Genomic DNA, 17,511 nt, shown 5'->3' with positions numbered 1-17,511 from the left:
TAGGAGGGAGATAGGGATAATGTAAGTATAATTATATTATCTAATTACTCATTTAGTCTTATTGGAGCAAGAAGTAAGTTTGTAATGCAGGAATAGAGGAGAGCTACAGGAAGACCAACTGCAGCACTGCTATGATACCAGGACAGGTGCTCCCTTATTTCAATCCAATGGTAGCAGCAATTTCCTCTCAGTCCAGAAACCTCCCTACCCAAAGCATCCAGTGCTGAGCAACTTCAGCCCATCTAGAAATGTGCGCCCAGATTTCCTCTACAAACAGCACTCATTCTGGTGAGATGCACAACTGTGTAAGTCACTGGTTTCCTAAGTGCAAGGAAAGACAGATTTCTTTTTTTTTCCTCCAAAGAGAAAAAAATAAGAAGCTACTTTCACTTAGTAATAGTCTTCACAAGAATTGGCCTTGAAGGGAAGGCCTGTAGCAGAGAGTGTAATCCTCAGCTATTGCAACTAATTGACTCATATAAGTCTCTTAATAAAAGTCATCCAAAAATCATCTCAAAAGTGGGTTACTTTCTTGCCCTCACTGTGCTGTTTGTAAAATAATACAAAAATTTAATTGATTGGATATTTAGAAAGCATTCTGTACATGTATTCCTGATCAGTTTAGACTAACATATTCTTTTTCCAGCATAGTCCTTCAGCTTTTATAACTCTTTTTCTCAGATGTTTGCTCCACTGGGGTATTTATAGGGAGCTTTCAACTGGGTGAACCCCCTCAAATAGTTTTAGTCTATGGTAATAAGATTTATTCTTTATGATTGCAATCATCCTAGGAACCTTTTTCAGCATTGGTTGCTGTATCAATTTATCTTACTGGAGTGTCAGGTGTACGCTGGTGTCACAGTTTGAAGAAACTGGAATGTTTGTTAAAGAGGATGAGTTATGAGACAGACCAAACTCCTCTCTCTCAGCAATTGTAAATTCAAAAATAAGTAGAGGGCTTTAATTGAGGAAGTGTGGAACAAAAGAAGAAATAACAACCTTTTATTAAAAGATAGATGTATACTGGCAAGAATAGTAACAGAACACAAAAACAGCTAAACAATAGTCCTATACCCAGAAGTTCCCTTCAAACAAAAGAAAAAGTCTGAATACTTCTGTCTTCTAGCGCAGTTCTAATCACGGTTGGCAGGGGGCACTGTTGGATCACTGGAGGTGCAGAGCCTGCAGTGCTCTGTGTTGACCTGCGGGGGCACTGTTGGGCTCTGGCGGTCACCACACAGGAAGGGGGTCTGGGGGGAGGGGCTGGTCTTGGATCGCAGGAGAAGCCAAAAAAGAAAATGAGAACCCTTCCCCAATGGAGGAAAGGGGGAAAGGAAAGCAGTCCACCCCCAACGAAACTCACTGTCGTTCTCAGATGACGGTGTCTCAAGGCTCCTCTTCTCTCTCCCTCAGTGGGCACAGAGCTCTCCGATGAAAACACAGTAGGCTCTGGCTGGAGTCACGGGGCAGTGTGCAAAGCCAGTCGAGATCAGTGATTCCGGCTTCACCAGGGCAAGAAACCAGAAAGACAGGCCTCTAGGCCATTTCTCCAAATGCACCTACGCAGACCCCCGTCTCCGTCCCAGAGAGAGAGCTCAGCAGTCTGACCCGTCCTGTGTGAAGGCGGCCAGCAACTCCCCAGTCTGATCCCTCCCCTCCCGGAAGAGCCAGCCACCTCCTCCCAAAACTCTTCCCCTGTCTCCCCAGCCTCTGATGGGCCATTTGGTAGGAATGCAGCTTGCCCAGTTAGATTCTTTTGTAAGGTGAATTGACTTTTTTTTTTTTTCATTCGGACTCCGACTTTCTTACAGTGGGGGACAGGGGGAAGAAAATTCTCCTGGATTTCTAACCTATAACAACTGGTGCTTAGTACTCCTAAATACTTCCTTACTTCTATTGGAAAAGAATTGTCTGATACATCCTAGGATTGTGTTAGCTTGGAAATACCCAACTTACACAGTAGGAAACTAAAGAAGAAATATTGATATTAATGATTCATACATTCATTATAAATGTACTGACTATAATGGAATATTTTAGTATTAATGCTGATATCCAGAGGATTGTTCACTATTGAACCAAGCGCATCTGTTAAAGTATCCATGAAATGAAAAATCATTCAGTCCAAAATTCAAGCATTCAACCTCTCAAATACTTCTCCACACCCTAACTTTAACCTTCCTCCTGGCTTCTGCTCCCTTCTTCTTTGAGATTGAACATGTGATTTAGCTGTTCAAGCCCTCTGATTTCCAGATGACTGATTTCACAGGAATGTCTTGCTTAAAATCAGCATCGAGTCAAAGTCAGTCTTTCCTACTGAAACAGAAGACAGCATTTTCTACCAGTCTCTTCAGGAACAAGTAGCTTTTCTCTTTATGATGTTTCCAAACTGGAAGCACTGACAAAATTAACAAATGAAAACAGCAAATAATTGGGCAATACTTCAAGAAGACTTGAAGCAGTGGCAGCTTTCAAGGCAGCGTGGAGAAAATCTGTCTTTTTATCCTTAAAACCAGACAGATTTGGGGACAGTGTTAGCTCTTATTATAATTTAAAGTCAAGCAGAACAGTTTCTTATAGTCGGTGTCAGGAAGTGGCATGTATATGCTCCAGTGATGTCCACTCTGGCAAGGAAAATAAGGAAAATTATGAAGAGCTGGCTGTAGCCTACAAGTAACCCTTACAGAGAAATCTCTAGTCATACTAGAGCAGCTCTTTGTGCTCTTTTCACTTAAGAAACCAAGGATCAAAACCAATATATCAACCAGAATGAGTTCCTATGAAAATCAAACCTCTATTCTATTCTATAACTTCAGATTAATTATTTTCAAAATATTTTGTCATTAAAAAAAAATTAAAAACTTACTGTGCCTGAAGGTCTCATCCATCATCAGGAAAAATGTACTAAACACATAATCCTTTGTACCATTCTCAGCAAACACAGGGAATTCCAGAAAAAGCTAGAAATATAATAATTAATGTTCTGACACTTAGGCGCTTTAGCAGATGTAACTCAGTGGCTAATTTGTATTGTAGTGATGAACCCGTAAAAATGATGCAATAGGAGAGAAAACTCCCTGTGAAAAAACATCCCACACCTTAATTTCCACGGAGCTCAGGTAACAGGAGCATCCACACGCTTTATTTTTTTGCTGTTACTGGATGTCTTGGTATTTACTGACAAATAGAAAGTCCCAATGAAGCAACTAATACCTGCTTATGCCTGTAAAATACATATACATGAATGCTACAGCTTTTGGTGTTTCAGCTGTTACTTGAAGGCAGCATGTGTACTCTCACAGAAACAGTTTAGTTAAGGAGAGAGGTATCTATATTAAATGTATTTCTAACTGAAACTAGGTTAGACTGGCTTCTTATTGTTCCTTTATCTGTGTGCAAATGCACAGTATTGTTCAAAATCGAGACAGCAAATCTGAATGGTAAATTCATTATTTACTTTTCAGTCAGAAAAAAAACACATAAGGAAGCAATATCTGTCAGTCCACAGGCTGGCTTAACATATCCAAGATTATCTCTCATTTAGAGGAATAACTTTCTATTTTAATGAAGATGAAGTTTTGGTTGTGGCAAAAGGAAAGTCTGTTCAGGTGCACCATTTTTTAGTGTGAAAATATATGAGAGCTTTGTTTGTATTCTAGCTTTGATAAAAAGGCTGTTGAGTTACCATTTTTAAAATCTGTAGTACACTTGTAGTATAATTCTAGGACTTCTCTCTCTCTTAACCAATACAGATACATCCTCACATATAAGAAGTCCACCTATATTTTGCCAAGTATGTCTGAAAATATGTCCTTATTTATTTCCTATTTGTCTGTGAAAATTTAAGGATGTTCCTTGTATTCAGCTCTCAAGTGGTATTTTGTCAATGTTTTAGATATTATTTCCTGAACTGGAACTTTACAAGATACCTACAACATTTACCTAGGAAAATGGAAAATATACAGAATATTCATTATGAGCAATTTGATCATGCAGAACAGAAAAACTGCTACGAAAGAAGGCAAAATATTGCCAGCAAGATTGTCAGAGGGACAATCTTGGTTGGTAATAAAGCATGTAAAATTGCTGCAAAAATATCAACAAAGCAATTCTTCCTGTTTCCAAAGAATTAATAATATTGGAGTCACAGTGAAAAAGGCTTAACGACCTTTCTTTACAGACGAATAAAACTGAACCATGAAGGGAAATATCCTGGTGCTATGGCAGGTGGCCTTCCTTTAGGTCATCTATTGAGCCTCTGGAGAATACAATGAAGAAAATTGCTAGAAGTGACTGAGAACAACCTGAGAGAGCCTTGAAAACAGCCAGCCTCAGGTAACAGAGCCAAAAAGTCAGGTATAGACTTCATCACTGATTTTTTTGTCTGATATCTGGTAGCAGTTGCTATGGCAGCACATCTGCCTAGCACTCCCTCCCCTCACACACACACACCCTCCTCAAAACAAGGAAGAGCATAAGATCAGACAGAAGACAATAAAGAAAAATACTCAAGAAGACAATGAAACATTCTGTAAGCTTCAGTCTACATGGTTTTATGTAAAATTGCTACTGTGGGAATTCTTTCACTTACTACTCCCTAAGGTAAAGGTCTAAATGCAGAGTTTTGCAATTAAGAGAGAGCATATTCCAGGATAACTATGTCTTCCACTTTGTATAGATGCTCGTTATTGCTAAGGAAATTGAAGTGTTTTGGAAGGCTTCTGAAAAGCCACTAACAAATGTTGCTTAATTTTTCTTGAGTTCCATAAATTAGCCCGCTTGGTCCAACATTTTTAATACATATTTAAGAATTTGACTGTTACATTGTCATTAGTATAAATGAAATTTCTAAGCCAAAATTTATTTGGAAAATGTAGTGTCTATATAGTATTTTCTTGCTTTCTGATACAGGATATATTCTTGATTCTTATGTAAAATCTTATTTATTTTTCCATTTTAAAAAAGAAAAAATATAAAGAATCTATAAAGGCATGGAGACGTATGTTTTCTTTTGTTCCTCAGGATAAACATGAACCTCATACAAATTACTGGAATCTCGAGTTTAAGATTTTCTCCTGTAGTATGACATCTCCTGGTTTATGTCCTGTAATAAAGCTGTATTTCAGTTCCTTGTTGCTGTAACTTACTTCATTTTTTGCCTACTTAGTCACATATAGAAAAAAGTCCCCACGATTAAGTTTTGAATTTTCAAACAATTTTTTTTAAATATTTGGTGTAATAGATCATGTGCTGTTGAATTGGAACTCTAGCTTAATGACTGAAAAATAAAATTTAGTCAAGATAGATTTTTTTCAGAAACATGATCACTATTGTATCATGCACTCCACTAACATACTTACACTTAGACCAAATTATCTTGAAAAGTTTTGCTGCTTTGCCTGGGATGGATGTCTGACTAACTGTTCCTCATGAGGATTAAGATTTCTACTCTCAAGTAGCTGAGATGTTCTTTCTTTTCAGACCAACCTTTTAAATCAGGTATCCACAGAGTCATCTGGCACAGAAAGATTCACAGGGTAGGTACTGTCCTGCTGCTGCTGCTGCTGCCTCTGCTGAGATACTTGGTTTTCCATTGGTTTAAGGATCTGGCCAAAGGAATGCTTCATGACAGATTCTGAGCAAAAAATTTGCCCCAGATTTGTAAAGGAAAAAAAATCTACAAGGAAAAGCCACCTCTTCTTTCCTTGGGGAATAAGACAATTTGAAAGGAAAGTAAAATTGAATCCCACATGTGTAATTTTTATAAGGTTTACCATCTGCCAGTGCAAACCTCTCATGAACCACCCTATGTAACTGTAGCAACTAAATAATTTCCAATGATAGATTGCCCTAACATCTGCATAATTAACAGCTTTTCAAAAAAGCTTGCTGCTATAAAAATGTGAGGCTCTTTTTCATTTCTCTAATGGTAGAAGGTATTCCAACCAACTCTATCTGGCTAGTAGCAGACAATAAATATTTTTTTTTCAACGGGGAAACATCCATGTGAGTGTTTTTTTCTTTAAAAGACAAGTTGAAAATATGCTAATACTAGGACCTAATTTTAATACCTATAATCTTGATATTCCATCTTCCAAAATGGAAAACTCAAAACACGTAATGTACTAACAAAATGAAGTCTAGATCATTAATAATTTTTAAATTTTAGCTTTTAAAAGTCTTGATTAATTTGGAAACTACTGGTTGGTTTTTGGTTTAAGAGAGAAATTTCTCAAAACGTTCAGCTATTAACTCAAAAGTAATAACATTCCAAGATACTCAGAGGGCATTTTTTACTGTCTATGCTTTGTGAGAGTCATGATATTTTGATTTATTTTTTCCCAGAGAGAGGAAAAAGAATGACATTTCTGAAACTTTATATCTAAAATATATATCTTAAACCAACCTCCTTCTGAAGATGATGATAACTCACAGTGAGAAGCAATATGTCAAACTAGATTTAGTTTAATTATCCTAATCTTGAAAACAGACAAAATGCTCTTTTTGAAGGTAGGAAAAAGTTTTTTAATTGATTTCTCATACTATTTGAAGCTGCCAAATGTTGCATCTTTGTGGTTGTGGTTCCACATGTGTTTGGGTGAATGACAAATTAAACAGGGAACTGAAATTCATGTATCACCTATGATTTGGGGATTTTTCCACCTTCGAGTGTCTTCACTTTCACATTAATGTAAGAATAACATTTAAACTTTTTTTAAATGTAGCTTTGGAGCTGATAAGTCTTGCTAAAGGAAATCTGCTAAGCAGCCTTTGGGAAATGTGATTGCAGGATGGGTAGCCATATCTAAGCATAGCTAACTGTGATTTCACTGTTCACACAGGACATACATGGCCCTTGGCACTCACAGATCTCTGCTTCATATTGTGTCTTTGTGGATATTGTTTCTCAGATATCTAGCTCTGAGAATATGTCTACTGTGGTTTTAAGTCAATCTGCCCTGGCATTTTTAATTCTGCACTGCAGCTCTGATAAAGGAAATGCAATGGGCTCCTTTCAGTTCCAGGAATCAAGGACTCCATCAATATAACTCTCATGTTTGGCCTTAGATACTCAGCCTGCAAGCACCAGTTTGAAAGTCATATATATTTTTCATATGTTTTTGCTAATTATCTGTATGACACTGTTGAAAACACCACAGAAAATGTCTTTTTTCCAGTGAATGAAATCTTTACAAGCTAAAAGCACTCTGTGTATTTTTGTTCTTGGCATTGCAGGCAAGATACAGTACATCTGAAGAAAATGTAGAGAAGGGCGAATATAATGATCAAGAATGTAGAAAAATTCCCTTACCAGGAGAGAAGAAAAGTAGCATTTGGGTATTTTCTGTCTGGAAAGAAGACTGAAGGGCTACCTAATTGAAGTTTGCAAAATCAGGAACATGGTGCATAAGGTTTATGCAGAACTGACTTTCCTCAAATCTTGCAGTACTGCAGTTGTAAAAAAATACAACTAGTAGAGATTCAGTTTAAAACAAATAAAACACAGAGGGGGTAGGGAACTTCTGGAAATTCCTAGTAGAAAACTCACAGCAGCAGACAGTATCAGAGACAAATTTTTAACAATAGCTCCCTAAATAGATGGTAAAAGAAGTAGAAGGGGATAGTCCTTCCAATGTCCCCAGCCAAATGATCGGAGAAGCTGTGGAGTTTGAGGATCAGTGGAGAGCAGAAAGGTACCAAGGTTGTGTGCTCTTCCTAAACACCCTCTAGTATTGCCACTGTCAAAGACACACTTGTAGGGTAAATGTTATATCGTTCTTTCATTTCTGACATTGTACCTCACTCTGCAGAATTCTTCTGGAATTCTGCTGAAGAGTTGGGCTAATTCCAACAAGATGAGATTCAACAAGGCCAGATACCGGGTCCTCCACTTTCACCACAACCCCATGCAGCGCTACAGGCTGGGGACAGAGTGGCTGGAGAGCAACCAGGCAGAAAGGGACCTGAGAGTTTGCACTGACAGGAAGCAGACTATGAGCCAGCAGTGTGCCCAGGTGACCAAGAAGGTCAATGGCATCCTGGCCTGGATCAGGAACAGTGTGGCCAACAGGTTCAAGGAAGTGATTCTTCCTCTGTACTCAGTGCTGGTGAGGTCACACCTCAAGTACTGTGTCCAGCTCTGGGCCTCTCGGTTCAGGAAGGATATTGAGCTGCTGGAGCAGGTCCAGAGAAGAGCAACAAGGCTGGGGAAGGGACTGGAGCACAAGTCCTATGAGGAGAGGCTGAGGGAGCTGGGGTTGTTCAGCCTGGAAAAGAGGAGGCTCAGGAGAGACCTTATCACTCTCTACAACTACCTGGAAGGAGGTTGTAGCCAGGTGGGGGTTGGTCTCTTCTCCCAGGCAACTATCAGCAAGACAAGAGGGCATGGTCTTAAGCTGTGGCAGGGGAGGTTTAGGTTAGATATTAGGAAGAAATTCTTTACAGAGAGGGTCATCAGGTATTGGAATGGGCTGCCCAGGGAAGTGGTGGATTCTCCATCCCTGGAGATAAACGTTCTGTGAATGGTTTAGGACTGACAGAATTAGGAGACTTGTTTAGATTGACAACGTGTATGACCATGTACTGATTCAAGACAGCCATCATGGCTTTACCAAAGACAAGTCTTGTCAATCCTTCTATGATGGATTGACTACATCAGCAACTAAGGAAGAGTCATGAGCATCATCTATCTGAATTTCTGTAAAGACACTGAAATGGTCCCCCACAATATCTAATTCACAGTGAGATGGTTTTGATGGGTGGAATGTTCAGTGGATAAGGAATTGGTTGGATGTTCACACCCAACTAATGGCTCGATGGCTCAAAATCAATGGCTCAAAGTCACGATCAGTGACAAGTGATGTACCTCAGGGGTCCATGTTGGGACCAGTGCCGTTTAAAATCTTCATCAATAACACTGACAGTGGGATTGAGTGCATCCTCAGCAAGTTTGCAGGTGACATCAAGATGACTGGTGTGATTGACATGCCTGAGAGGTGGGAGGCCATCCAGAGGGACCTGGACAATCTCGAGAAGTGGGCCCAGGGAAGCCTCATGAGCTTCAACAAGGCAAAGTGCAAGGAGTTGCAAATGGGTCAAGGCAACACTGGCACAGGTTGCCCAGAGAGGTGATAGATGTCCCATTCCTAGAAACTATCAAGGTGAGGCTGGATGGGACTCTGATCCTAGCTGATCTAGTTGAAAATGTCCCTGCTTATTGCATTGGACTAAATGATCTTTAAGGTCCCAAAAATGTTATTCTATGATATTTTTCTTTATTTTGAACAAATATATTGCAAAGTCAGGGTATCTTGTCATATATTTTTAGAGAAAGAATAAGGCACCACAAATTCAGGTATAATTCTGGTTTGGAAAGGTCTGAGGTCAAGTGAAATGTTTTCTTTTTCACCTAGTATTATTCTAGATTACTAAAAATGTAGATGGGTATTTTTCAATAAGGAAAAGAATATTTTTTAATGATTTGGCCAACTGTTCCATTAGAAACTAAACCAAAAATGTCTAAGAAAATCAATGTAAATGAAGGCAAAATAAATCAACAAATCACTGGAATCTTTCATCTGATATGATAACAAAGCATCATACTTCTTCGAATGCATCTTCTGCAGTTCTGAAATTTACCGGTAAACTAAGCATCTTTCTCCAAGCAGTACTAACCATCCACAGTTTATTACCAGTTTTTTACTATGTTCAATGTACCCCCATGTTAATTCCCCTTGGTTTGTATGGTTCAGGGCTTGTCTGGACTTGCCCTCACATTTTCCCGCCAAAAGTTGTTTACTCCCTTGTTCTCCCCTGGTTTTCCCGCTCATCTCTCACTGATTCGCTGATGGATGCCGCAGTGCAGAGTGAGCTCCCATTGGTCCTTTCCCCTGCATACTCCAAAGTTCCACCCATCTTTCTCCTATTTCCCAATCCCATTCTGCCCTGAGTTGTCAATCCCATGCTCCACCCCAGTTATGGAACCTCCCCTTACTCCTATCCTATATAAGTCCCTGTTTCCCCCAATAAAGGGGCATTGCACCCCTGACCTTCAACCGAGTCCGAACCCTTTTGTACAGTGTCGCGTCCCTACTCCTTTTACCCTCAGACCATGGCAATTGTTCATCTTAAACTGTAAAGAAAATAATGTACATGTTAATACTGTACAGATACTAACATTAAAAAAGTATTGTTTTGATAATAATTTTGCAAAAAAGGAAGGACATGAATTAAAACAGAAATTTAAATATTCTATTATTTTTAACTATACTGATAGTTTCTTTAGTTATCCAGAATGTAATAAGTATATGTCCCTCAAGCGTACATTAGAGTTATCAAAACTGGAATACAATGGTAGAATTGCTTTAACTGAAATGCACTGTCAGAGTTGTTTTAGAGATTTAAACTAGGTATTGGGTAGTAGAACAGTATTCTTAGCAGAAAGTATTTAAATTCCAACTGCCTTATTCTTAAAATAAAAAAGTGTTTTTCTCAGGCAACAAAATTTTAGATTTAAGTCAAAAAAGTTCCATATCACATGCGGGTACCTGTAGCTAAACATACTGCTAAAATTATATATTTTTAGTTTGTTTGGATAGCTGCTACTTTTAATTAACTGTGCAGGTGTGCACAGTCCAAAGCAAAACAGTAGTAAAGCAGTAAAAGAAGATATGTTCATAATGTGGCATTTTTAAACTAAGAAAGATAAATTATTATGAATCTTTCAAATCTTTTTATTTTACTAATTTACATATTATCAGGGGAAAAAAGTGTGTCAGTAGAAGGGATAACTTCCTACATTTCCAAAAATTGCAATTAAAAATGTATTAATTACTAAGGAATGGTTGGTTTGTAATATATTCAATTCTCCTTTTAATTTGTCTATTAGCTTCACATGTTTTATTAATAATTTTTCCAAATGTACTAAATACAACTGAAGCACAGTCTTAATGTAAATCATGATTGCTAATTTTAAGATGGGCTAGGAACAAAACAATCTATTTAAAATTCCCAGATTTTCTTTGAAGTTGGTGTTAAGTTTTCTTGTAATTCTTGTCAAACAAAATGCTGTTCTTCCTCACCAGGTTGTTTAGTTGTTGGGTACTAAATGGAATAACTATTGAACACTTTGCAAAGTGACACACAGGCCATGTGAACTTTAATGTGTGTTTTGTTTGGTTCGGTTTAGATGTTTTCACCTTTATAAAATATACCTCATACATCTCCTCCTTAGAGAAAAGCCTTTCTCTGTGTCTGTAATATTTTCAGATTAGAGATATATGAAATTGCTTAGTTTTACTAACAATTTAAACCTGACCTAATTAATATGAAGATTTAACATTTTTAACAGTTATACAGAAATGTTAGGTTATTTTTACATAATTCAGTATATCAATTTTTACTGTAAAATAGAAAGAAATATATGAACATATAATCAATTGCATAGAATAAAAAGTTGATAGGCTCAAATAAACATGGTAGTTTGTTTTTAAAGTAGTCAAATGACAAGTTTTATAATGTTAGTAATTTCAGATTTTTCTCAAGTAAGATACAAACAAAGAATTCTAACTTAGCAAACCAAGAAAAAAAATTATTCTTGTTAAATGCAGAACTCCATAAATACAGTATTTGAAAGCATTAAATTCTGTTGTGACACTCATGCTTGATATAAGTGCAAGTGGGAGAAGAATCACCTTCATTGACTGCAGCAGAACAATGACTGGGAACCTAACCCATGTTTTGGGACAACTTTTGAATAACACCCATAATCATTAAGAACTGTTTTTTTATTTTGTCACTCATAAGGATGACTTATCCATATGTGTACTTTCCTTTATAACTTAAGTACAAGTTAATAATATACCATTTAGGATTCAGAATTGAAATGCTTTCTTTTTTAAACAAAGTCAAGGCGCTTAAATTTTCTTTTCTTTAAATGTTGTCAGTAGAAATATCTGGCTCAAACTGACACCTTGGTACATTGTTATGAGTTTTGTTGCAAGTAATGTTCTCATTACATTTGTTCACGGCACTTCTTTTAATCACCTTGTGAGAGATCTCAGGAGTCCAAGTCTCTGTCATTAAAGAATTTACAATTTCAGCACCTGATGTTGTTTTGCACCATTACAGCTCTTCTCTGAGGAGCCACAAAATTACTTTGCAACTCTTAATTAAGCTTTGCATTATATCCACAAAATGATACTGTTCTTAATTTATCAATGCAGACCACAACAAAATGACAGGTTATATAACATCCTGTGAGAGCCAGTCAAGGAAGGTCATTGTTGTGCTACTCACTCTTGGTGGGTGAACAACCCACACCACCATCCCCACAGATCAGGCACCCAATTTGTGCTGCCTGCTTCTTTTCCACTTCTGCAAAATGACCCTGGTGAATCTAACCACTTTTTAGTACATTTCTAATATCACCTTTCTGTAACTCATTTGATAGAATGAGGTCAGAGATGAGGACGTTTGCAGGAGATCAATCTCTCCAGGGGAGGACAGTGAGAAGTCACTGTAGGGACAGAGGACAGAAACATTACTCGAGGCCAGTTGGGAGGGAAGTATGCCCACACTGAATCCTAGACACTTGGCCTCCTCCTATTGCAGTCAGCTACTTGTGTGAACTCTACCTGTCTAATGTTGGATTGTTACTGCTCCTGTAACCTTCCAGGCAGTCCTGTATAGTGACTGCAGGGAGAGGAGATAAGTATGTATACGTATATAATTGTTATCCTAATGTTGATTTAAAAAGAAATAAAAACACCATATAAATTCTACCTTCACTATCCTGTTTGGTTTTTTTTCCCTAAAAATCTTAAAGTTTATTAAGTGCAATAAGCTTCTATTAGCAGTAAATTCTCTAATTTGTTTTGTTTACTTCTGAGCTGCTTAAGGCTATTATTTACAAAATTGTCTAGGTTAAAACATCTAGTCATCTGAACAACTAAATAAAATACTTTTCCACCAACTGATTCTTCAATAAGTTTTTACAAGGCAGTTTGACAGCTGCAAAAAATGCAGTCATGTGATCTGCATAATTCAAGGCCTACACACTTGCAAAAACTCCTAGTGAAGGTAACGAAACTAGAATCTACATTTATGAAGTACATGAAAGCTTTATAGAATACAGAGAATGTACTTTAATTTATTGCATGTGTTGGAAAGACAAACAGAAAACAGTAATTAGAGGAATAGTATGGTCATTCTATTCTGTGGTCCTTTCCGAGCTAACAGAAGCTGCTCAGACCATCCTTGGAGATGGATTTAGCTCTAATTCAGAGTTTTAAGTAGCAACTTCCAGACAAACTCCTGGAGCTTCTTCTGACCTAAGTTGTTCTATAAATATTCACTTTATGACAATGTTAGCTATAAGCCGGCACACAGAGGGCGAGGTTTACAAATAAATACATCCATACAAGAGTATATGTGTGCTTTCCTACATGTCTATTTCCCTTTTGCAATTTTTAGGACAGTGATCAAATCAAGATCAAACGAAGATGATTATATTAACTACTTAGGTCAGAAACTTCCTCTAGAGACTAAGCAGCCTTCACTGAGTAATGGAGATGATCTGTAGAGATTATTTCTATCCCTGTTCTGTCAAGTGCCAGACTACTCAATGTTTTTATATCACCTATGACAGATTTCTTTCTCTGACATTTCAGGATCCTCAAATATCTCTAGGATGCTATGAGAGATGTGTTTTTATCATTGGAAGTCACATTTTGTGTAACTGATATGGTTTAAGTTCCATGTGTTAGAAGGTAGAGTACTTTTAATGAATTAATGATCAGAATGTTTAGTAATATAATTAAAGATAGCTTAGCATGGTAAAACTTTATTTTTAATATCAAACAATGAAGGAATAATTGTCAATTTGCTGCTGGGAGCCACATTTGAACAAAATTGTCAGACTACCTTACTTTATGTCACATGTCAGACTTCTTACTTGTCACATTCACTGTAACAGTGAAAATGCCATCCTTCATGAAATAAAATTCTGAGTTGCTATGCAGCCCTTCAGATAACCTGATTACAGCATTAACTGGCTCATGCAGTTATGATTTTTTTTTAATTTCTAAATGGGTATTGTATACTTCTTTTGGAAATACCTAGAGGCTTATTTCTTGCCTTGTTTCCTCTGTCCTAGTAAATTCTAAACAGTGAAGTACCTCTTAACTACCAAAGATCTCCACAGTTCAATGTGGTTGTATAATGTATTCTTCCCTTTCCCTAAAGAAAAGTCTAGAAGACTGAAGAAAAAGTTCTAATACCACTGCATAGATGACTGAACTATGATGAAATCTTTTTAGGGAGAGGAAAGAAAGTAAATAATTGATCTGCCGTTAGCAATTTTCAGTGGTTTGTATACACAGTTTAAAAGAAGAACAAAAATTATTAAATTTGATAAGGGCTTAAGAACAATTTTTTTTTTTTGTAATAACCAGAAAATTTTTTACTAACTTTTAATTTTGGAAGGAAAGGCTCATTCACCAAAAAAATACATTTGATAGAGATTCTCACTTTTCGTAGAAATTTGGTTCACTGAATTTTCAGAACACACATTTAAATGTAAAAATTGAGATTTTGTGTATCAAAATTATTAAAACAAAAAAATTGATCTCATATAAGATTTTATTCATTCTCATTTCTATTGTTGCCAATGTGACATTTCACACAGATATATGTTGAGAACTTTCTTGATTAAAAAACTGATATAAAGAAAAATTAAATTTTATTACATTATGATAGAGATGTTTCAGCACTTCAGGAGAGGATGCTTGTGCTTCAGAAAAAAAAAAAAATCTATGCTATATCCTCCAGCAGTCATCTATTCTCTTTCTTTTCTCCTAAAAAAACCCCTTATCTCTGCTGTAACCAGGCCTATTCATAAAAGAGTCTAAGTTAAAGAGACTGAGTTAAAGAGACCTGATGGCTCATAAAATATATCTCTAGTTCATGAAGATGATAGCTAGTTTTAAATTAAAACAGTATATCTTTCTGACATTTAGTCATTTTGCTGGATCCCTCTGAAGTTCCTTAGCATCCTCTCAAACATCAGCTCTTCTAAATAATTTTGCATGATTTGAAAAATTTTGCTACATCATAGTTTGGCTACAGTTACAGATCACTGAAATAAATAGAGAGAATTTTGATATCGTGAATTAGGTAGGGGTCCACAGCCCTGCTACATTCCCAGAATGAACATCATGGCATACAGGATAAACCACTTGGCAAACCCAACATTATCTTGTGAAGAAGAAACATTTTTCACCAACAACAGGCTTCACTCTTAATTGAAGTGCCGGTTTTGACATATTTTATCACAGATTTAATGGGGCAGAGAATCGTGCCCTACATCTGGTGTATCCATTTCCCTCACTGGTTTTGTTAAGTCTGCAATGGGCAAAAGAGTAATCAAGAATGTCTGGAGAGACTGAGCTGACCTAATGAACATATGTCTGAGTTAATGAACATTTCCACAGACTATGTCAGTGCACTTCCTAAGGCAATTGTAGGCACTGAGTGGCTGTCATTTTCTGAGCAGCAAACTTGCTCAGCTAGCTTGCCTCAGCAGTAAGTCACTTTAGTTAGTGTTTCTATTAATAACTGCATTTAAAGTATCTCTAATTTTGCTAGGAGTTCAAGCTTTTGTTGGGGGCGGAATGCTGCACTGCTTGATTACTGAGATCCATAACTGCATGCTGCTAAGTGAGAGTAAATGGTCTGATTTCCTTCATATTTCATTATTTCTTTAAATCTCCTGAAGTTGTGCAGATGAAAGGAGAGAATATATGTATTTTAGGGTGTTATGTTAAGAATAAGTTTCCTTATATTGAAGGACTATCTGTCTCCTTGATTCTCTGCCTGGGTCAGCTCTTATTGCCATTCTATCCATGGCTATGCAGCCTCATGAAATATCTATCCACTTGCTCCCTTGAACATTATTTTTTTTCATGTTCAAGTATTGGCAAAGGTAAGAGGGTCCACCAAGATGTCAGCAAGTGTCTGGGGTATTTTTCTAAAATGATGTGCCAGCTATGTAAGCAAGAGGACAACTTACTAAAGTAGTCACAGTGGTATACAGTTATTTTAATTAAACTGTAAGTTATTTTAATTAAGCTTCATGGCTTTCTCATGACAGCAGATTTCACTCATTCTTTGGGACAGTGTGAACTGAACAGTCAGAGTGAAACTGCACACATAGAATATTCACAAATCTCCAGAGAATGAAGAGTCAACTCCACCATCCTCTCCTTCCTTTCTTAGATAATGGCATGTTCTTTCACAACAGCGGGCTTTTTTTGTTGTTGCTTTTTTCCTTTTAACTAAACTACAAAAGATGAGCTACAATTTTGCCAGCAACAAAAAACCAATAAATCATTGTACTGGTCCAATAATGTCATGTAACTGATTGACTGAGTGGTAAAAAAGCAGTTGCAATTCAGTGGAGGTAAATGTAGAATGATGCACTCAGGGGAAAAAAATCCCAATTTTACATAAAACATGAATGGTTGTGAGCTGCCTGTTCCTACCCAATGATGGGGTTATAACTGATACATCTGGGAAATGACATCTTAGGGCTCTGTAGCAATCCAAGAAGTAAAAAGTGCTGGGAATTTTTAGGAAAGGAAGAGAGAGCAAATCTGAAGACATTATTACTTTTTTGTAGAAATTGACAATGCAGTCAGTCCTTCAACACTATATGCAGCTCTGGTTGCAGCAGCAGTGTCTATAGAAGGCAGCTGTGTCTCCCTCAAAAGAGATAAAAAGCAGTTGTGAAATGTAAAGAAAAAAGTGACATGAAGAATTTCCACAGAAGAAACAACAAAAGTGAAGTTTTTTTCTTTACAAAAAAGATGCTGAGATCTGTAAAACTGTAGGCATAGAAAAAGTAAATAAGTAATGATTGTTCATCATCTTTCTTATCACATGAGTTAGAGGCATCTTTTTAAAAAGTAGGTGTCATAGTTCATATAGGTTCAAAAAGCAACAGGACAAATATATGGAAGAAAAATTCACCCAAGCTTAAAAAAATATAAAATTTTTCTATCTAGCTCTGGAAGTCCAAAAACTCTATATTTGCTGTTAGATATCTTGGGGAACTGCACACCTAATTTATCTCTTTCTCAGACATATGTTCCTGTCCACTGTAAGAAACAGATTATTGGGCCATATGTACATTTATATGACCTGATGTAGGATTCCTTCAATGAAAATGGAAGGTATGTACATTTTCTTCTGTAAAATATCTAGTCTAATTTGTGATTTTTTTACATCTCTTTTTCTTCTATTTAAGGATATATCACTGAATGAAGCACAATGAATATTATAAATAACATATAATACATATATAACCATCTTTCAAATAAATCTAAAGATAGACACATTTTTCTTGTAAATATTAGAGACTGCACTCCTTTCCCATGTAGTTCTCCTGGTAAAACCTTTGGGAGAAGATTCCCCTGCAAGCCACAGCTTGCATTGTTCAGCCCTTTAGCCACT

This window comes from Chiroxiphia lanceolata, chromosome 1 (genome assembly GCF_009829145.1).
Source record: "Chiroxiphia lanceolata isolate bChiLan1 chromosome 1, bChiLan1.pri, whole genome shotgun sequence".
Lineage (NCBI taxonomy): Eukaryota > Metazoa > Chordata > Aves > Passeriformes > Pipridae > Chiroxiphia > Chiroxiphia lanceolata.
This window is presented reverse-complemented; position numbering follows the sequence as displayed.